This window comes from Nerophis ophidion, linkage group LG01 (genome assembly GCF_033978795.1).
Source record: "Nerophis ophidion isolate RoL-2023_Sa linkage group LG01, RoL_Noph_v1.0, whole genome shotgun sequence".
Taxonomy (NCBI): domain Eukaryota; kingdom Metazoa; phylum Chordata; class Actinopteri; order Syngnathiformes; family Syngnathidae; genus Nerophis; species Nerophis ophidion.
The window spans coordinates 20,298,778-20,322,887 of NC_084611.1; the positions used below are offsets into that span (position 1 = coordinate 20,298,778).

The 24,110-nt window shown below is 38.2% G+C and overlaps 1 long non-coding RNA gene across 1 annotated transcript; it reads left to right on the forward strand.

The window, feature by feature from the left end:
• Positions 1-17,442: 17,442 nt before the first annotated feature.
• LOC133565362 (uncharacterized) lies at positions 17,443-23,765 on the forward strand. The gene is made up of 3 exons (XR_009809427.1): positions 17,443-17,579; positions 23,129-23,278; positions 23,399-23,765. It is a non-coding gene; the product is annotated as an uncharacterized LOC133565362 (long non-coding RNA).
• The last annotated feature ends 345 nt before the right edge of the window (positions 23,766-24,110 follow it).

Sequence of the window (24,110 nt, forward strand, 5' to 3'; positions counted from 1 at the left end):
CACGGGGAGAACATGCAAACTCCACACAGAAAGATCCCGAGCCTGGATTTGAACCCACGACTGCAGGAACTTCGTATTGTGAGGCAGACGCACTAACCCCTCTGCCACCGTGAAGCACAATATGCAATAAAATGCTAAAATTAACCATTAGCAGCATAATTATGACCTATACAAAGCAGTCAGTGCACTAAATGTGCTTATGATCTAAACACATAAAAGTACATTCAATACACAAATGTGATCATTAGTTTAAGTCATAAACCTTTAATATGGACGATTGAGAATATGCCACAAAGACTGTTGCAATGAAGAAAGATGAATGCTTAAAGTGCTATTGTCATTGATATGGACTCACCAACTGAGTTTCTACAGTCAAACACAGCTTAATGACAAAGAATCCGGCGCTGGAAGTCGGCTCTATAAAGTTACAAAATAGATATGTAGTTTAAAATCCGTCAGCACCAGGGGCGTCACTAGACCTAATACTGTACTGGGGCACACCTGGGGCACAAATAATTCATGTGAGCGTGCAAAGGGCGCAAGCAAAAACTTTTTTAGCACTTATTTATCATAAAAAATACATAAATAATGCTTTAAACTATGAAATCATATCAGATTATGTTGTATGGATCTTTGATTAACCACCTGAAATTAACTAATGCATTTGACCTACTTGTGCACTTTTTTACTCCAGACTTCTAAACTGCTACTGGTAAAAGCAAAAAGGAAGAGCAATGAATCTTTTTGAAATATATATTGCAGTAATCATCTGCAAATTTAACATCTACAAATGTAAAACAAAAAATAAAGCACCCCTAAATCTCTGGGTTCTTTTATATTATTTAATTTCCATTTATGGCAATGTGGCTAATCCTATTCCAGATACACAAAACTATGAAATATACACAAAACAATAAAGCCACAGTAGTAGAATAAATGAACAACTGTTGTGTGTCTGTTCAGGGAATCATTTTCTGAGAAGTAAACTGTAACGTCTCGTTTTCATTTTTGCAAAGTGGTCAATCACTCTGGACAGACATGGAAATATTACAGTTGACCAGTGGTTCCCAACTGCTGGGTCGTGACATAAAAGTGGATTGTGTGTCATTTTCAGTGAGTCGCAGTCAGATGTGTGCATGAAAAAAAAAAGTTTAGGGAGAAAAAAATCAAGTTGTGGCAACAAAACCAGATTATTTTAGCCTTTTTTCTAGTGACTATTAGTGAGTATTTTAGCAAAAGGCAAACCGACTAACAAGTTGGAGGAGGACTCAGGACAGACATGGAAATATATTTTAAAAAAATCTAAATGGGGCAACAAAACCCGATATTTTCAGCCATCTTTCTGAAAACAAATACAGAAATGTTACTATTTTTTCTGGAAATAAAACCAGATGCTTTAGCTGTAGCCATTTTTCTGGTGACAAAACAAGATTATTTTAGTCAAAGTCGCACCGATTAACAAACCGATTAGCCTACTGTGCTGTTTTTCTGTGAAATAAACTTGAATGATTTAAAAATTGGCTCACGACTTGATGAAATGGAAAAATGTTTTTCTTCCTGAAGATAAACCATTTGAGAAGCACTCAACTCACACATGCTTACTCCAAATCATCACTGATGCAGAACCAGCAGACAATAACCAACATTATGTTTCATTTTCATTAGAAATTCCCCCGACAGCTCGTACAGCAAATGAATATGTTTGTCTTGATACAAGGAATAACGTTATCTAACTTAGCATCAACTTAAGACAATGATGTTGCCTAGCTAGCTAGGACTTCACTTACAAATCTCATTCCTGCTGCTTCTTCTCTGCGCGGGCGAATAACTTTCTTAAATCCATGTAGGAGTTACAGTTTGAGTCAAATCAAAATCAAAATATTGTAATTAACAAATCGTTGTTGGCTAAAGTCACCCTCCTCACGCAATGATTCAAATCCCCTCTCTCTCTCTCTCTCTTTCAACCGAAGTCTCGATCCACACGTGAATAAATTACCATATTAAGTAGCCATGTGCTCACTGTTACGTGGAGTGAATACAGTAGCAATCAATTACCATACTAAGTAGTATGTGCGCTGTTGTCTATGTTATGTAGACGTAAAACTGAAGCCTTTTTTTTTATTGGTGAAATTTTTATTGGGGTACTGCAGAGCAACAGTGGGGCACGTGCCCCAGTGAAATATGTCTGGCGACGCCCCTGGTCAGCACAATATTTCAGGTGAAAAACGAGGTTTAAAGCCTACCTTGAGCAGAAATGCAATCGATCTCTCATGTCCTGTCTCCTGGCTACTTCCTGCTATCGGCTTATAATCACCACTAATTGGACCGCGGCGGTCACGTGACAAGAGTGGCGTGCGCCGAGTTGCCAAAGATTAACTAGAGCAAGAGCATACCAGTCACTTTCGGCTACCGGTATACACCAACAGCTGATTGGACTGTGGCGGTCACGTGACTAAGAAGTGCGCAAAGAGTAAATAGAAAGGCAAGAGCCTAACGGTCTCCGCAAATGTATTTGACACCTGCGTTACATTCGGGTTAGGGCAGGGGTCGGGAACCTTTTTGGCTGAGAGAGCCATTAAAGCCAAATATTTTAAAATGTATTTCCGTGAGAGCCATAGAATAGTTTTTTAACACTGAATATAACAAAATGCCTGCATTTTTTTTTAGTAAGACCAACGTTTTTAGACTATTGTAGGTCTCTTATTATTTTTAATTAACATTGTTATTCTGAAGCTAACCAATAATAAATAAAATACTTCTTACCATGAATCCAACCTCTTGAACAGGTGTAGTAGAAAACGGATATTTTGACACTGTGATTACCAACGTAATTATGTAGGTAGGTAAGTATTGTTATTGTCCAAGAACAACAAAACTTTGTTAATTGACTGATTTATTTGATTAGACGAACAAACAGTGTTAGGTTCGCAGAACAGCTATAGGAAAAAAACAATAGAGCAAAGCATATATACGTATCACAACATACAACTCCAGACTTGCAACATAGGGGAGGGAGTGGGGGGCTACGGTGGCGGGCTGCAGCTCTTCAGGCACTGCCCAGCCGTCCATCACCCCTCAGGGATTCGTGTCAAGGGCGTTGGATAAATTATTCATTACTTATCGTGTTAAGCAATGTCAGCTAAGATTTTTCTTGAGAGCCAGATACAGTCATCAAAAGAGCCACATCTGGCTCGAGAGCCATAGGTTCCCTACCCCTGGGTTAGGGTTAGATGGTTATAATAAGCCCATGCCGAATAAAGCATTATTAAGTACTTAATAATGACTAGTTAAGAGCCAATATGTTACTAATTTGCTTGTTAATAAGCAACTAATTGATGGTGAATATGTGTCCCCATACTAAAGTGTTAACATGTTTTTTTTTACGGGTGCACAAAATGAGCCGTGCATGAACATCACCTTGTTCAAACAACAAAACCAACACAGTGCATAAACTCACAACAAATTACACACCTGCAAATTAGACTGACTTCTGCTGTTGCCATATCAGTAATACGCCGATAGGGAGAAGTTTTTATTTACACGATGAGTCGGGTGTGTTTTGACCTCCGCCGAACCCCTGAGCCCGACTCACCGAAACCCTAGGGTTCGATCGAACCCAGGTTAAGAACCACTGTTCTAGATCATATTTCCATTTAGGGGGGGCATGAGAAAACAATACATACATACGTCTTCAGGTACAGTAGGGCAAAAAAGTATTCAGTTCTCAGACAGAGGTCTGTAATGTTCATCATAGGTACACTTCAACTGTGAGAGACAGAATGTGAAAAAAAAAAATCCAGGAATTCACATTGTAGGAATTTTAAAGAATGTATTTGTAAATTTTGGTGGAAAATAAGTATTTGGTCAACCATTTAAAGCTCTCACTGATGGAAGGAGGTTTTGGCTCAAAATCTTTCGCTACATGGCCCCATTCATTCTTTCCTTAACACAGATCAATTGTCCTGTCCCCTTAGCAGAAAAACAACCCCAAAGCATGATGTTTCCACCACCCATGCTTCACAGTAGGTGTGGTGTTCTTGGGATGCAACTCAGTATTCTTCTTCCTCCAAACACGACGAGTTGAGTTTATGCCAAAAAGTTCTATTTTGGTTTCATCTGACCACATGACATTCTCCCAATCCTCTGCTGTATCATCCATGTATCCACAATACATACATACGTCTTCAGCTATGTGGTATGTAAGTGCTCGTGCCAGCAACTCATAGAGTGGCTTGTACAGATAAATAAATACATATTATCAGGTTCTAAATCATATTTCAGGGCTTCACGGTGGCAGAGGGGTTAGTGCGTCTGCCTCACAATACGAAGGTCCTGCCATACTTGCCAACCCTCCTGGATTTTCCGGGAGACTCCCGAAATTCAGCGCTTCTCCCGAAAACCTCCCGGAAGACATTTTCTCCCGGAAAACTCCCGAAATTCATGCCCCCTCCAGCTCCATGCGGACATGAGTGGGGACAGCCTGTTTTCACGTCCGCTTTCCTGTTATATAAACAGCCTGCCTGTTTAATCACGTTACAACATCTATGGATTTTTAATAAAAAACTGCACACACAAGGAGACGAAACAGAAGAACGAGGAAGTTACAGCCATGGCGACACCGTTTGTAATAGAGTGATTCTATATTGTCTGTTGCCATCTCCTGGTGAATGTTGGCTATAGCGTTATGGGGTTGTTTTTTGACTGGCCAACCATTTCTGTAGTGTTGTGCACCTGACAGCAAGTGACTCTCGCCAATACGCAAATGGCAGAACAAAGGTTACTCAAATAGTGAAAGGTAAGTGTTGTTGTTGTTTTTTTAATAACCAGCAAACACAGTACAGTTAGTAGAACAACTGTGTTTTTATTACTGTGTATTTGATAGGTGCCGTCTGAAATTCAACTATTTATTTTATATATATATATATATATATATATATATATATATATATATATATATATATATATATATATATATATACACCAGTAAAAAAATAAATTTATATAGCTAGAATTCATTGAAAGTCAAGTATTTCATATATATAAAGACATGCACCTGGGGATAGGTTGATTGGAAACACTAAATTGGCCCTAGTGTGTGAATGTGAGTGTGAATGTTGTCCGTCTATCTGTGTTGGCCCTGCGATGAGGTGGCGACTTGTCCAGGGTGTACCCCGCCTTCCGCCCGATTGTAGCTGAGATAGGCGCCAGCGCCCCCCGCGACCCCGTAAGGGACAAGCGGTAGAAAATGGATGGATGGATATATATAAATATATATATATAAACCACGCCCCCAACCACGCCTCCCACCCACCCCCGACCACGCCTCTCACCTCCCAAAATCGGAGGTCTCAAGGTTGGCAAGTATGGGTCCTGCAGTCCTGGGTTCAATCCCAGGCTCGGGATCTTTCTGTGTGGAGTTTTCATGTTCTCCCCGTGAATACGTGGGTTCCCTCCGGGTACGCCGGCTTCCTCCCACTTCCAAAGACATGCACCTGGGGATAGGTTGATTGGCAACACTAAATTGGCCCTAGTGTGAATGTTGTCTGTCTATCTGTGTTGGCCCTGTGATGAGGTGGCGACTTGTCCAGGGTGTACGCCGCCTTCCGCCCGATTGTAGCTGAGATAGGCGCCAGCGCCCCCCGCCACCTCAAAAGGGAAGAAAATGGATGGATAGGATAAATCATATTTCAATTTAGGGGGGGCATGATAAAACAATACACACGTCTTCAGCTAAGTGGCATGTAGGTGCTGATGCCACCAACTCATAGAGTGGTTTGTATGGATAAATATATTAAAAATATCGGATTGTAAATCATATTTAAATTTAAGGGGTGTCGTGAAAAATATATCTCCCAAAAGGAGGGCACGACAAAAAAAAATAATTGAGAAGCGTTGCAGTACATGCACATCGCTGCATTTATGGCGGCGCTTTATTTTGCTGTAAAGAGCTGGGAGTTGATGCCCATGTAGTAGAAGCAGCGGACCTGGCTGGTCCACAATTGATGTCTCATGAAGGCGTTTTGTTGTTGCTCACCCTCGCACCTTTGGGACCATTAAGCTGAAAATAATTGGCTCCCAATCTCTCCCCCTCATCGATCCTTTAGAGTCAGTGAACTCGCGGTATTCAAAGACAAGGGAGAAAAGTAGACGCACGCACACACACACACACACACACACACACACACACACACACAACCACACACACACACACACACACACACACACTCTTGTATTTGTTGCCTTCTTGAGACCTCCGAAAAATGCCTACCATTTTAGAACCACCATTTCTCGATGTATAAAGATGTGTATTTACAACAGTAATAATATATACAGGGGCGGTTTAGCTCGGTTGGTAGAGTGGCCATGGCAGCAACTTGAGGGTAACAGGTTCGATTCCCGCTTCCGCCATTCTAGTCACTGCCGTTGTGTCCTTGGGCAAGACACTTCACCCACCTGCTTCCAGTGCCACCCACACTGGTTTGAATGTAACTTAGATATTGGGTTTCACTATGTAAAGCGCTTTAAGTCACTAGAGAAAAAGCGCTATATAAATATAATTCACTTCACTTCACATACTATGTATGAGTTGGAATTTCACGTTAAAAAAAGGTCACAATTTCCACAAGAAAAACTTTGAATTTTGGAAGTATTATATTAAAAGTCGTCATTTTACTCAACGCAAGTCAAAGTTTTACAATAAAAACTGAACCTTCGTACAATATCATAAAAGTTGGAATTTCACTCATTAAGAGTCGCAATTTTACAAAAAAAGCTTAAAATGTTGGCAATTTTATGAAAGGAGTCATATTTTTAATCGACAAAGGTCACTATTTTTATAAAATAACTTTAATTTTTTTGCAACATTATAATAATAATCTGGATTTTACTTGGCAAAATTATGACAAAAGTCATCATTTTACTCCAAAAATGTCACTATTTTAATAACAACAAAAAATTGGCAATATTGTGATGAAGTCTGAATTTTAAGTGATAAATGTCAGCATTTTGCATTAAAAAGTAATAATTTTACATTATTTTTTTTCCTCGAGAAAATATTGTTTTAACAGAAAGAACATAAGAAATTGTTTCCAATTTTATAAGAAAATGTCGACACATTGTGAGAAAAAGACAGCTTTTAGTTAATTATTATTATTATTATTTGTAATTGTTTTTTAACCTTCATTTTTTACTTCAAGTTATTACAGTATGTCTCTATATACATATTTACTTTTCTTTTATTTTTTGAAATTTTGGCCAAGTGGGACGCATTTCAATTTCTTACACACACTTGTTATTTCATATGTTGACCAGAGGGGGAGGGCTTTTAAAACCGACACAATCAATTTGAAAAATTCCTTCTTTTTGGCACCACCCTATTTTTGATAGTTTCACCACCAGGGGTGCAAATGAGATCTCTATTTTTTGTTATTTGTAATCAATCAATCAATCAATGTTTACTTATATAGCCCTAAATCACTAGTGTCTCAAAGGGCTGCACAAACCACCACGACATCCTCGGTAGGCCCACATAAGGGCAAGGAAAAACTCACACCCAGTGGGACATCGGTTATGTGCTTAAGGCTGATGCCAAAGGAGTCAGGGACCATAGATGGCTCTGTACTGCACTTTGGGGCAACCCGGCAGTAGAAGCTAACTGTTAATGGCCACTATAGTCTTAGTACCATAATGTACTGGTTCATCCTATCGTCACATATGGGATGCGGGTTGTCTTACGTCAGCACCGGAAGTCGTACAATCAGCGGTTCACCTGGCGGGTTTTTTTGGGGATGAATAGGGAAGTCCTTCTTTAGCTGCCGGCTTGTTTTATCATACATTGCTGCCTTTGCACCGGTGTTTACTTTTGTATGCACATTAAATCAACAACAAAATCATGACTTTGGAGCAATGTTCACAGACACTATTATTTGGCTCTCTATTAAATGCAACGATTTTCCATATTGGGACCATGATTTTAGTCCTAATTTGTTCACCGGTTTTCCTTGTATATGTCTTAAGAAGGGTAATAACGCATGCATGCACGCACGCACACGACACGGTTAAGTGTTTAACAGAGAAAAGAAAAGTTAAAGAAGTGTAAGCTGACCTCTGAAATGACATCAAGTGGACATCTTTATACAAGAAGATAGATTTAAATTGAAATACTTCCTACGAGATTTTATTCATTCATGTGTTTCTCTTATTTTTATAATTTTTTATTATTTTGGACGCCTTTTGTGTGGCGGCCAACAGAGGGCGCCCAAGTTACTTTGCAGTTTTCAACAAGTTCACGTCATTGGGCTTAAAGGTTCCCTTTGAAGTTGTGTTACACACAATTTTTGCGGTGATATTAGCTGACATAGTACATAATGAAATATTGAATACGACATCCACTTTTTATTGTGTACTCAATTTTGTTTGCCACCTCACCAGCACATTTATTTGATAAACAACCCAACACCAAGAATAGACATTTGAAAGGCAATTTAAAATAAATAAAGAATAGTGAACAACAGGCTGAATAAGTGTACGTTATATGAGGCATGAATAACCAACTGAGAAGGTGCCTGGTATGTTAACGTAACATATTATGGTAAGAGTCATTCAAATAACTATAACATATAGAACATGCTATACGTTTACCAAACAATCTGTCACTCCTAAATGCTAAATCCCATGAAATTTTATACGTCTAGTCTCTCATGTGAATGAGCTAAATAATATAATTTGATATTTTACGGTAATGTGTTATTAATTACGACTTACGACTGTATATACGGCGGATACTGCCCTCCAAAATAGTTTATCTCGTTTTGATGAAATAACATTAGAAGAATTGTTACGTGTAAATGGAATAAAACAAACAACATGTTTACTTGACCCACTTCCTGGGAAACTTAACAAAAAGCTCTTTGTATTATTAGGTTCATCAGTGCTAAATATTATAAACTTATCACTTTCCTCGGGCACTGTTCCCCCATCATTCAGAAAAACGGTTATTCATCCTCTCATTAAAAGACCTAACCTCGATCCTGACCTCATGGTAAACTACCGACCAGTGTCTCACCTTCCTTTTATTTGAAAATCCTCGAAAATTTTTTTGCAGAGCAGCTAAATGAACACTTAGCGTCTAACAATCTATGTAAAACCTTTCAATCCGGTTTCAGGGCAATTCTCTCTACGGATACAGCACTTGCAAAAAATGACCTAATGATCTATTGCTAACGATGGAATCTGATGCGTCATCTATGTTGCTGCTCTTTGATCTTAGCGCTGCTTTTGATACCATCGATCATAATATTTTATTAGAGCGTATCAAAAACACGAATTGGTACGTCAGACTTAGCCCTGTCTTGGTTTACCTCTTATCTTACTGAGAGGATGCAGTGCGTCTCCCATAACAGTGTGACCTCGGACTACGTTAAGGTAACGTGTGGAGTGTCCCCAGGGTTCGGTCCTTGGCCCTGCACTCTTCAGCATCTACATGCTGCCGCTAGGTGACATCATACGCAAATACGGTGTTAGCTTTCACTGCTATGCTGATGACACCCAACTCTACATGCCCCTAAAGCTGACCAACACGCCGGATTGTAGTCAGCTGGAGGCGTGTCTTAATGAAATTAAACAACGGATGTCCGCTAACTTTTTGCAACTCAACACCAAAAAAACGGAAATGCTGATTATCGGTCCTGCTAGACACCGACCTCTATTTAATAACACAACTTTAACATTTGACAACCAAACAATTAAACAAAGAATCTGGATATTATCTTCAACCCAACTCTCTCGTTTGAGTCACACATTACTAAAACGGCCTTCTTTCATCTCCGTAATATCGCTAAATTTCGCTCCATTTTGTCCACTAACGACGCTAACATCATCCTTGCGTTTGTTACGTCTCGTTTCGATTACTGTAACGTATTATTTTCGGGTCTCCCATGTCTAACATTAAAAGATTACAGTTGCGTACAAAATGTGGCTGCTAGACTTTTGACAAGAACAAGAAAGTTTGATCACATTAAGCCTGTACTGGCTCACCTGCACTGGCTTCCTGTGCACTTAAGATGTGACTTTAAGGTTTTACTACTTACGTATAAAAATACTACACGGTCTAGCTCCAGCCTATCTTGCCGATTGTATTGTGCCATATGTCCCGGCAAGAAATTTGCGTTCAAAGGACTCCGGCTTATTAGTGATTCCCAGAGCCCAAAAAAAGTCTGCGGGCTATAGAGCGTTTTCATTTCGGGCTCCAGTACTCTGGAATGCCTTCCCGGTAACAGTTGAGATGCTACCTCAGTAGAAGCATTTAAGTCTCATCTTAAAAACTCATTTGTATACTCTAGCCTTTAAATAGACCCCCTTTTTGGACCAGTTGATCTGCCGTTTCTTTTCTTTTTCTCCTCTGTCCCCCTCTCCCTTGTGGAAGGGATCTAGTTCGGTGGCCATGGATGAAGTACTGGCTTTCCAGAGTCGGGACCCAGGATGTACCGCTCGTCCAGAGTCGAGACCCAGGATGGACCGCGTCGCCTGTATATCGGCTGTGGACATCTCTCTGCGCTGCTGATCACCGCCTCTGCTTGGATGGTTTCCTGCTGTCTCCACTTTGGACGGGACCCTTGCTACTATATTGGATCCACTTTGGACTGGACTCTCATGGTTATGTTAGATCCACTATGGATTGGACTTTCACAATATCATGTTAGACTCGCTCGACATCCATTGCTTTGGGGTCCCCTGGGGGGTGGGGGGGGTTGCCCACATATGCGGTCCTCTCCAAGGTTTCTCATAGTCATCATTGTCACTGTCACCGACACGTCTTCACCGGTGTGAGTTTTCCTTGCCCTTATGTGAGGGCTCTACCGAGGATGTTGTAGTGGTTTGTGCAGCCCTTTGACACACTAGTGATTTAGGGCTATATAAATAAACATTGATTGATTGATTGATGATTGAATAATTTCACACATAAGTCGCTCCTGAGTATAAGTCGCACCCCCCGCCGAACTATGAAAAAAAACAGACTTATAATCCGAAACAATACGGTATTTGAAATTTAAACTTGTTTTAGAATTAAATCAACAAAGCGGTAATAGGTTGTCTGATATCACAAATAACCTGTTCCTATACTATAGTTTATTTAATGAATTCATAATAAAAACACCAAAATAGCAGTGTGTCATTTAAGGTAGCAAGCTTATATTTCGTAATTTCAAGTTATTTTGATATCAGTTCAGCATGTTACAGCAGGGTTGCAGCTTACTGCACGGTTTTTTCTCCCGGGATGCAAACGGACCACTCCGGACAGGACTTGCAGGTGGGAAAATTATTTAATCTTGAAACAAAAACTCAAAGAGGTACAAAAACAGAAAACAAACCGATGGCACTTTTAGCTAAACACTTAGCATGTGCTCGAAGACAAGCAAAACTTATGTAACAAGAGCGTGACGCAAACAATGAAGCCAGACCGACTGACTGGCAAAGGCAGGCTTAAATAATCTCTTTCATTAGGAACAGATGAGCATCCCGAACACAAGAGGCAGGTGAAAATATACGTAGCCATGGTAACAAACTCAGAGGTGCACAAACAGAAACTAAAGGAGTTCAAAACTAACAGAAAACACAAAACATCATCCGGACCACGGATCATGATACAGCAATTATAATGTGGTGATAGTGTGTCAAGTATTATTATTAAAGTATTATATTTCTTCAAGAAACCCAGACTTCCCTCTCTCCAGCCACTTTGTCGCGCTCCTCCCGGGAATCCCGAGGCATTCCCAGGCCCGCCGGGAGGGATAGTCTTCCCAATGTATCCTGGGTCTTCCCCGTGGCCTCCTACCGGTCGGACCGTGCCCTAAACACCTCCCTAGTGAGGCGTTCGGGTGGCATCCTGACCAGATGCCCGAACCACCTCATCTGGCTCCTCTCGATGTGGAGGAGCAGCGGCTTTACTTTGAGCTCCCCCCGGATGGCAGAGCTTCTCACCCTATCTCTAAGGGAGAGCCCTTCCACACGGCGGAGGAAACTCATTTCGGCCGCTTGTACCCGTGATCTTGTTCTTTGGGTCATGACCGTAGGTGAGGATGGGAACGTAGATCGACCGGTCAATTGAGAGCTTTGCCTTCCAGCTCAGCTCCTTTTTCACCACAACGGATCGATACAGCGTCCGCATTACTGAAGATTACTGATCCACCTGTCGATCTCACGATCCACTCTTCCTCACTCGTGAACAAGACCTCGATGTACTTGAACTCCTCCACTTGGGGCAAGATCTCCTCCCTAAGCCGGAGATGGCACTTCACCCTTTTTGGGCGAGAACCATGGACTCGGACTTGAAGGTGCTGATTCTCGTCCCAGTCACTTCACACTCGGCTGCGAACGATCCGATCGGAAAACATCCCTATCACAAAAAATAGCAGTGTGTAAGGTAAGCTAGCTCATTTCCAAAAGCTTATATTTGATATTTAAACTTGTTTTAAAATTTATTCAGCGATTGTAATGTGGTAATACAGAGTCTGATATCACATATAACCTGATCCTACTATATTTCTTCGTCGGAAAATGTTGCTATCACCAATATAGCAGTGAGTCAGGAAAGCTAGCTCATTTCCAAAACCTTGTATTTTTGTACCATAAAGTTAATTTTAAAAGTATTTAAAAACTCTAATGCTTTAGGAGTGTGTCAAATATTATTGCTTAAGTGTTCTATTATATTTCTTCAATGAATTCTTAGAAAAAAAAGCTATGAAAATATTGGGATCACAAAAATTGCAGCTGTGTGTCAGGTAAGCTAGCTTACTTATAAAAGCTTTTTGTTTTTTTTAAGTTATTTTAAAATTAATTCATCGAATATGGTACAGTGATAGGGTGTCAAAAATAACAAATAACCTGTTTCTGCAATATTTCTTTAATGAATTCATTAAAAAAGCATAGTTTGGAAAATGTTGCTATCACCAATATAGCAGTGAGTCAGGAAAGCTAGCTCATTTCCAAAAGCTTATATTTGATATTTAAACTTGTTTTAAAATTTATTCAGCGATTGTAATGTGGTAATACAGAGTCTGATATCACAAATAACCTGTTCCTACTATATTTATTCTTCGGAAAATGTTGCTATCACCAAAATAGCAGTGAGTCAGGGAAGCTAGCTCATTTCCAAAACCTTGTATTTTTGTACCATAAAGTTAATTTTAAAAGCATTTAAAAACTGTAATGCTTTAGGAGTGTGTCAAATATTATTGCTTAAGTGTTCTATTATATTTCTTCAATGAATTCCTAGAAAAAAAAAGCTATGAAAATATTGGGATCACAAAAATTGCAGCTGTGTGTCAGGTAAGCTAGCTTACTTATAAAAGTTTTTTGTTTTTTTTAAGTTATTTTAAAAATAATTCATCGAATATGATACAGTGATAGGGTGTCAAAAATAAATAACCTGTTCCCGCAATATTTCTTTAATGAATTCATTAAAAAAGCATAGTTTGGAAAATGTTGCTATCACCAATATAGCAGCGAGTCAGGGAAGCTAGCTCATTTCCAAAACCTTGTATTTTTGTACCATAAAGTTAATTTTAAAAGCATTTAAAAACTGTAATGCTTTAGGAGTGTGTCAAATATTATTGCTTAAGTGTTCTATTATATTTCTTCAATGAATTCCTAGAAAAAAAAGCTATGAAAATATTGGGATCACAAAAATTGCAGCTGCGTGTCAGGTAAGCTAGCTTACTTATAAAAGTTTTTTGTTTTTTTTTTTAAGTTATTTTAAAATTAATTCATCGAATATGATACAGTGATAGGGTGTCAAAAATAAATAACCTGTTTCCGCAATATTTCTTTAATGAATTCATTAAAAAAGCATAGTTTGGAAAATGTTGCTATCACCAATATAGCAGTGAGTCAGGAAAGCTAGCTCATTTCCAAAACCTTGTATTTTTGTACCATAAAGTTAATTTTAAAAGCATTTAAAAACTGTAATGCTTTAGGAGTGTGTCAAATATTATTGCTTAAGTGTTCTATTATATTTCTTCAATGAATTCTAAGAAAAAAAAAGCTATGAAAATATTGGGATCACAAAAATTGCAGCTGTGTGTCAGGTAAGCTAGCTTACTTATAAAAGTTTTTTGTTTTTTTTTTAAGTTATTTTAAAATTAATTCATCGAATATGATACAGTGATAGGGTGTCAAAAATAAATAACCTGTTTCCGCAATATTTCTTTAATGAATTCATTAAAAAAGCATAGTTTGGAAAATGTTGCTATCACCAATATAGCAGTGAGTCAGGAAAGCTAGCTCATTTCCAAAACCTTGTATTTTTGTACCATAAAGTTAATTTTAAAAGCATTTAAAAACTGTAATGCTTTAGGAGTGTGTCAAATATTATTGCTTAAGTGTTCTATTATATTTCTTCAATGAATTCTAAGAAAAAAAAAGCTATGAAAATATTGGGATCACAAAAATTGCAGCTGTGTGTCAGGTAAGCTAGCTTACTTATAAAAGTTTTTTGTTTTTTTTAAGTTATTTTAAAATTAATTCAGCGAATATGGTACAGTGATAGGGTATCAAAAATAACAAATAACCTGTTTCTGCAATATTTCTTTAATGAACTCATTAAGAAAGCATAGTTTGGAAAATGTTGCTATCACCAATATAGCAGCGAGTCAGGAAAGCTAGCTCATTTCCAAAACCTGTTCCTACTATATTTCTTTAATGAATTATTTAAAAAAAATATATTTAAAAAAAATGGCGTTATCACCAAAATTGCAGTGTGTCAGGTAAGCTAAACTTAATTTTAAAACTGTCCTGCTTTAGGAGTGTGTTAGATACTATGATCAAAGTGTTTTACTAGGTTTCTTCAATGAATTCCTAGAAGAAAACACCAAAATAGGAGTGCAGCAAGCGAGCTCATATCCAACAGCTTATTTTAGTTTTTACCATAAAGTTAATTTTTAATCCAATTAATTTTTTTAATGATTTAATAGAGTGTCAAATAGTATTACTAAACAGTTCTTATTATATTTCTTCAATTCATTCATAGAAAACAATCTATCTTTCTTTAATGAATTCATTAAAAAACGTTTGGAAAACATTGGTGTCAACACAATAGCAGTGAGTCAGGTAAGCTAGCTCACCTCCAAAATCTTATTTTTGTTTCAATTAAAGTACATTTTAAATGCATTTAACATATGTAATGCATTAATACGGTGCCAAATATTGTAATCAAACAGTTATTATATTTCTTTATGATTAAAAATAGAAAACAAAGTATGTCGCTCCAAGTTACATATTGCTAATAAAACACTCCAGGAATGTCACAGTTTCAATGATTTTTCAATGAACAAACGTTCTTTGTTCCAATCAAAGTACAATTGTGTCGCTTGAAAGTTGGCGAGATGACATCTGTTCAGAAAAGGGATGCATTTAATGTAACATCACACGTCTTTCACATCAGTATTTTAAACGGGAAGATAAAAGCGTTTTTCTGTGTTGAATCAACCATCATTTTCATGTTAAACACAAATGTGTGGCTTCCCTCACGGGTAAACATCAATCTCAGATAAAGAAAAAATCTTATACAGGCGGTCCTGCAGCGTGTTCACTTGGCTGTAGGCTACTACTGCAAGAGATAGCAGATAGGCAACCGGGTAAGGGTTAGGGTTGGGGTTAGGGTTATGGTTATAACCATAAAAACGAAATGGGTAGGGTTAGGAAGGAAGGGGGGATATGAGGAAAATAAAGAGGGGAAGTGAAAAGAGGGAATGTGCTCGGTCCATCAAGGTTAGGGTTAGGGTTAGGGGGGGAAAGGGGGTGTGTTTGTGAGGTATCTGTAGTTTTTGGTTGGGGTTGGGGTTAGGGTTAGCGGGTTAGGGTTGGAGTTGGGGTTGGGGTTAGGGTTAGAACCATAAAAAGGAAATGGGTAGGGTTAGGAAGGAAGGGGGGATGAGGGTATGAGGAAAATAATGAGGGGAAGTGAAAAGAGGGAATGTGCTCGGTCCATCAACAATCCTTAAGGCTCCCACTCAAATCTCATTAAGGCCCCCCGGATGTCTGGTGCCCGAGTTGGCGATCCAGATGAGCTACGCCTTGCGGCGTTGGACGAGGCTCCATCTGGGGTTCGTCTCGACGACAGTTGCCCGGACGGAAGACCACCCGTGTCGGACAAAGTGTTGGACCAGGTGAGTGTTGGTACGATGCTGTATTTATGTTGGGCGAATCTAGGGTTAGGGTTAAGGTTAGGGTTAGTGTTAGGTATTGAAAAATATTATAGTATGTTTGTCAATACAAACAAGGCTGATAGAGGGCCGATTTTTTAAAATTTATGTACATAGGATTAGGATTGGGGTTGGGGTTGTTGTTAGGATTGGGGTAGGAGTTAGGGTTAGAGGGTTAGGGTTAAGGTTAGGGTTGGGGTTAAGGTTAGAGGGTTGGGGTTGGGGTTAGGGTCAGTGTATTGTATTGAAAAATATTACAGCATGTTTGTCAATACAAACAAGTATTAAATAAATATATCTGCAAATAACTTACACATACAAAGTCTCCAAGGCTGAGTTAGAATGTATCCAGTAACACAAGTGTCCGCGTCATTCAACTCACTGCGTCATGGGCTTAAGTTAATTAATTATTTGGGCCAATAGGTGTCAAAAACAAATAAACAACAACAAAAAAATACCACTTCATCTTAAAGACAGCGTACGTCCATTCCAGATAGTTAATAATGAATAAGTTAGTGCGGGGGTGTTAAACTCATTTTCATCGAGGGCCACGTCGCAGTAATGGCTGATTTCAGAGGTCCGATATGTTAAAATGTATGTATAAAGGATTAGCTGTCGTCGGTAAAGTGTGCAGAACAAACGAGGGACTTTTGTATCTTTTGGCCAGTGTTGTAACTTGAATCCGTCTCTGTTCGTGTTGTTACACCCTCCGACAACACACCGACGAGGCATGATGTCTCCAAGGTTGTTATGTACAGAGGAAGGAAGGAGGCGACAACCAGGGCGGTTCACGATGTTTATTTAAACCCTTGATGATTACATGGCGTGTGTATGCTACTCTAAGTGAATGAGTGATGACTATGTGTAATATTAATGATGTAAATGTTACCAGGGTTTGTTGTCTGTGAGTGTTGGTTGTATCCTTCGTCGAATCCAGAGGGGCAAGGCGAAGAGGCAGTTCGTGAGCAGGCAAGATGTCGGGGACAGGAGCTAGGCAGCGTGGTCTGGGTCTGAGCTGGGAGGTCGTGGATCGAGGAAGGCAGTTAGGAATCTGGATGGATGCCGAGAGGCAAGGTACGATCACGGAAGACAGGGGAGTCATGAGAAGATAGCGACGTTCTGGCAAAGGTTCCTCGGGTCTGCTGGCTTTTATGCTGCTCACTCTCATCAAAACCAGGTGTGTTGATTCTTGACAGGCTGCAGGCTTGTTGCTGCTTGGGCATGCTGCACTCAGCACGAGTGAGGGCGAGTCTGAGTGCACTGTCAGCAGAGGCCTCTCTTGGCTCACTGTTAGTAGGGGCGCACGCAGCTACAGCTGCCGAGGATACGCGGGTTTGACTCCGCGTCGTGACAAAGGAACGGGAAAACAGATTTGACTTGGTGCGTGTAATAAGATTGAGAAATTGGCGGATCGCTTCACGTTGTGACGTCACGGGTGAAAGGTCATTGCTACGACAGGCTATCAATTGAAAAATGTTTAAATCGCCAGATTCACCCTTTTAGAATTCGGAAATCGGTTAAAAAAACATTTGGTCTTTTTTCAGCAGCATCAAGGTATATACTGGTGCTTACATAGATCTGGTGATAATGTTCACCTTTAATAACCTGTCAGATGTTAGCGAGAAATATCACTGTCCGTATAACACAGATTATCCCTCACACACGATGTAGGCTTGGCCTAAACCGGAATTACAGACAACTGCAAATTTAGTTGTAGTCCATATGTTAAAATGAACTAAGACTCCTACAGGCAGAGTTGGGTATTGCAACTCGTAGTTTGCGAGGCCCCAACTCACAAAATCATCGACATCTAAACTACAAAAAAGATGGCAGACAGCTACAAACATTACCAGTTGCAATTCCCCTGTCCGCCAGTAGGGGTCGAGCTTGACTTCCATTAGGTGAGTCATTTCCCAGAGTGCATTGCAGATACACTATGTTTTTGATTAATTTAGAGATTAATTTATTGCTATTTTGTTGCTAAAACATTTTTACTTACTTGTTTGGAACATATAATTACAATCAAACAATGATAAATACACCATTAAGAAGAGCCAAAAGTTGAAACCATGAGTGAGGAGGATGTGCAGAATAGCTGAATCCTTGGGTGTACTTCTTTATTAACTATGTTTACAATGTATTTAAATAGATTAGGTATTTAATGAGTATTAATAGTGCTAAAAAAGCTACACCTGAAATTATGTATATTTGTAAAAGCTGATTCAAATTGAAAGCACAAAAAGTATAAAACTTATATGATTGGAAGAATGGACTCAACATTTGGGTTGAATATATCTTAAATTTTTTGATAAAATTAACCTGGTGTTGTGGTTAAGATGACCCAGTATTTGTGTTGAATATATAATTGATTGAATCAACCCAGCATTGCAGATAAAATGACTCAGCATTTGGATTGAATATACAACCAATTCACTTGGTAGAGTTAACCCGGCATTACAGTAAAATGACCCAGCATTTGGGTTGAATATATAACCAATTTGTTTTGGTAGACTTAACTCAGCATTGCAGTCAAAATGACCCAACTTTTGAGTTAAATCAATAACCAATTTATTAACCAATAGATAGAATTAACCCAGCATTGCAGTTAAAATGACCCAGCATTTGAGTTATATGTATAACCAATTTATTTGGTAAAATTAACCTAGCATTGCAGTTAAAATTACCCAGCATTTGTGTTAAATATAGAACTAATTCATTTGGTAGAATTAACCCAGCATTGCAGTTAATCCACCCAGCATTTGTTTTGAATATATAACACATTTATTTGGGAGAATAAACCCAGTTTTGGGGTTAAATATAGAACCCATTTTTTGGTAGAAATACCCCAGCATTGCAGTTAAAATTACCCAGCATTTGAGTTGAAAGTATAACCAATTTATTTGGTAAAAATAACCCAGCATTACAGTTAAAATGATCCAGCATATGTGTTGAATATATAACAAATTTATTTGGGAAAATTAACCCTGATTTTTGGTTGAAGATAGAACCCATTTTTTGGTAGAATTAACCCAGCATTGCAGTTAAAATGACCCAGCATTTGTGTTAAATATAGAACAAATGTATTTGGTAGAATTAACCCAGCATTGCAGTTAATCCACCCAGCATTTGTGTTGAATATATCCATCCATCCATCCATTTTCTACCGCTTATTCCCTTTCGGGGTCGCGGGGGGCGCTGGAGAATTAACCCGTTTTTTTTGGTTGAATATAGAACCCATTTTTTGGTAGAATTAACCCAGCATTGCAGTTAAAATGACCCAGCATTTGAGTTGAATGTATAACCAATTTATTTGGTAAAATTAACCCAGCATTGCAGTTAAAATGACCCAGCATTTGTGTTGAAGAGATAACAAATTTATTTGGGAAAATTGTTCCAGTTTTTTGGGTTGAATATAGAACCCATTTTTCGGTAGAATCAACCCAGCATTGCAGTTAAAATGACCCAGCATTTGTGTTAAATATAGAACAAATTTATTTGGTATAATTAACCCAGCATTGCAGTTAATCGAACCAGCATTTGTGTTGAATATATAACAAATTTATTTGGGAGAATCAACTCAAGTTTTGGGTTGAATATAGAACCCATTTTTTGGTAGAATTAACCCAGCATTGCAGTTAAAATGACCCAGCATTTGAGTTGAATGTATAACCAATTTATTTGGTCAAATTAACCCAGCATTTCAGTTAAAATGAACCAGCATTTTTGTTGAATATATAACAAATTTATTTTGGAGAATTATTCCAGTTTTTTTGTTTGAATATAGAACCCATTTTTTGGTAGAATCAACCCACCATTGCAGTTAAAACGACCCAGCATTTGTGTTAAATATAGAACAAATTTGTTTGGAAGAATTAACACGTTTTTTTGGTTAAATATAGAACCCATTTTTTGGTAGAATTAACCCAGCATTGCAGTTAAAATGACCCAGCATTTGAGTTGAATGTAAAACCAATTTATTTGGTAAAATTAACCCAGCATTGCAGTTAAAATGACCCAACATTTGTGTTGAATATATAACAAATTTATTTGGGAGAATTATTCCTGTTTTGGGGTTGAATATAGAACCCATTTTTTGGTAGAATCAACCCAGCATTGCAGTTAAAATGACCCAGCATTTGTGTTGAATATATAACAAATTCATTCGGGAGAATTAACCCATTTTTTGGTAGAATTAATCCAGCATTGCAGTTAAAATGACCCAGCATTTGTGTTAAATATAGAACAAATTTATTCGGATGAATTAACACAGCATTGCAGTTAGTCAACCCAACATTTGTGTTGAATATATATCAAATTTATTTGGGAGAATCAACCTAGTTTTGGGGTTAAATATAGAACCCATTTTTTAGTAGAATTAATCCAGCATTGCAGTTAAAATGACCCAGCATTTGTGTTGAATATTAACAAATTTATTTGGGAGAACTATTCCAGATTTTTTGGTTGAATATAGAACCCATTTTTTGGTAGAATCAACCCAGCATTGCAGTTAAAATGACCCAGTATTTGTGTTAAATATAGAACAAATTTGTTTGGTAGAATTAACCCAGCATTGCAGTTAATCGACCCAGCATTTGTGTTGAATATTTAACAAATTTATTTAGGAGAATTAACCCAGCATTGCAGTTAAAATGATCCAGCATATGTGTTGAACATATAACAAATTTATTTGGGAGAATTATTCCAGTTTTTTTGTTTGAATATAGAACCCATTTTTGGGTAGAATCAACCCAGCATTGCAGTTAAAATGACCCAGCATTTGTGTTAAACATAGAACAAATTTATTTAGTAAAAATTTACCCAGCATTGCAGTTAATCGACCCAGCATTTGTGTTGAATATATAACAAATTCATTTGGGAGATTCAACCCAGTTTTGGGGTTAAATATACAACCCATTTTTTGGTAGAATTAACCCAGCATTGCAGTTAAAATGACCCAGCATTTGAGTTGAATGTATAACCAATTTACTTGGTCAAATTAAACCAGCATTGCAGTTAAAATGACCCAGCATTTGTGTTGAATATATAACAAATTTGTTTAGGAGAATTAACCCAGTTTTTTGGTTGAATATAGAACCCATTTTTTGGTAGAATTAATCCAGCATTGCAGTTAAAATGACCCAGCATTTGTGTTAAATATAGAACAAATTTATTCGGATGAATTAACACAGCATTGCAGTTAGTCAACCCAGCATTTGTGTTGAATATATATAAAATGTATTCGGGAGAATCAACCCAGTTTTGGGGTAAAATATAGAACCCCTTTTTTAGTAGAATTAATCCAGCATAGTAGTTAAAATGACCCAACATTTGAGTTGAATTTATAACCAATTTATTTGGTAACATTAACCCAGCATTGCAGTTAAAATGACCCATCATTTGTGTTGAATATATAACAAATTTATTTGGGAGAATTATTCCAGATTTTTTGGTTGAATATATAACCCATTTTTGGGTAGAATCAACCCAGCATTGCAGTTAAAATGACCCAGCATTTGTGTTAAATATAGAACAAATTTGTTTGGTAGAATTAACCCAGCATTGCAGTTAATCGACCCAGCATTTGTGTTGAATATTTACCACATTTATTTGGGAGAATCAACCCAGTTTTAGGGTCAAATATAGAACCCATTTTTTGGTAGAAATAACCCAGCATTGCAGTTAAAATGACCCAGCATTTGTGTTGAATGTATAACAATTTATTTGGTCAAATTAACCCAGCATTGCAGTTAAAATGACCCAGCATTTTTGTTGAATATATAACAAATTTATTTGGGAGAATTATTCCAGTTTTTTTGGTTGAATATAGAACCCATTTTTTGGTAGAATTAACCCAGCAATGTAGTTAAAATGACCCAGCATTTGTTTTAAATATAGAACAAATGTGTTTGGTAGAATTAACCCAGCATTGCAGTTAATCGACCCAGCATTTGTTTTGAATATATAACAAATTTGTTTGGGAGAATCAACCCAGTTTTGGGGTAAAATATAGAACCCATTTTTTGGTAGGAATAACCCAGCATTGCAGTTAAAATGACCCAGCATTTGTGTTGAACGTATAACCAATTTATTTGGTAAAATTAACCCAGCATTGCAGTTAAAATGATCCAGCATATGTGTTGAACATATAACAAATTTATTTGGGAGAATTATTCCAGTTTTTTGGTTGAATATAGAACACATTTTTTGGTAGAATCAACCCAGCCTTGCCGTTAAAATGACCCATCATTTGTGTTAAATATAGAACAAATGTATTTGGTAGAATTAACCCAGCATTGCAGTTAATCCACCCAGCATTTGTGTTGAATATATAACATATTTATTTGGAAGAATTAACCCGCTTTTTTTGATTGAATATAGAACCCATTTTTTGGTAGAATTAACCCAGCATTGCAGTTAAAATGACCCAGCATTTGAGTTGAATGTATAACCAATTTATTTGGTAAAATTAACCCAGCATTGCAGTTAAAATGACCCAGCATTTGTGTTGAATATATAACAAATTTATTTGGGAGAATTATTCCAGTTTTTTGGGTTGAATATAGAACCCATTTTTTGGTAGAATCAACCCAGCATTGCAGTTAAAATGACCCAGTATTTGGGTTGCATACATAACTAATCTAGCTGGCTTAAATTAACCCAGCATTGGTTTGATCCAATGGTTACCCAGCAGCTGGGGTGAAAACTAACCAGATTGTTCCATAAGTTTTTAGAATGTAGAAAAAATATATAACAATAACAAGCCAATCTTTTGAGCGGCTGTTTGAAAGGAATGGCTCGCCAAGAATCGTCTCCCTTCAAATAGCTATAAACCCATCTCCATTGTCTTCGGTTCCCATCTTCAATCTTCATCTAGTCGTGTGTCGCTGTAATGAAACCATCTCTCTCCTTCATCGCTCCTGCGCCTACAGCACGAATCCACCATGGCCTTGTCGCGAATCAGCGCTCTGCGAAGAACGGATGGCCACCGCAGGGGGTGTTGGTTTTCAGCATCCTGACAAAGACGAGCAGTTCATCACCATGAATACGGAATGTGTGCGCTCAGCCTGTCCATCCATCACGTAATTACATCTCTTCATTTTCATACTTTACACGTGACATGAATATTCATCCCGTTGCCCCCGTCACTGGAAATAGGTCATGGATAATTGAATTTGTTTATGCTATTTTCTCCCATTAAGGGTCATCAAGGAGGTACCGGGATTCGGCCCGTGACAGAGTGAGGAACCGTCACCTTAATTGAAGTTAATGGGCAGAGCAGACAGTGAAGGAGGAGGAGTTCCTCTGTGTGCGATAAACAAATACTGAACATACACGCATTTGCGTTCAAAATCCAATCAAGATGTAAAATAGTGAAACAAATATGGAGTGAGGCTTTCTGAAGTTATGGTGGCCAATTAAAGTAATCCAATTAACCCTTTGTCATGCTCGTTAGATGTAACCAATGAACTATTTCTTTCCTGACACCCTTTACCCATACGAAATGAAGCCTAATTTGCATAATTGGCTGTGACATGTATGGATGGTTGCATTTCACATTTGAACCGATACGGTACACATTCAGGGAATCGATATCGGTACTCAACGGTACCTATTTTCTGTACTTTTGTGTGTGTTAATAAATCCATCCATCCATCCATTTTCTACCGCTTATTCCCTTTCGGGGTCGCGGGGGGCGCTGGCGCCTATCTCAGCTACAATCGGGCGGAAGGCAGGGTACACCCTGGACAAGTCGCCACCTCATCGCAGGGCCAACACAGATAGATAGACAACATTCACACTCACATTCACACACTAGGGCCAATTTAATGTTGCCAATCAACCTATCCCCAGGTGCATGTCTTTGGAAGTGGGAGGAAGCCGGAGTACCCGGAGGGAACCCACGCATTCACG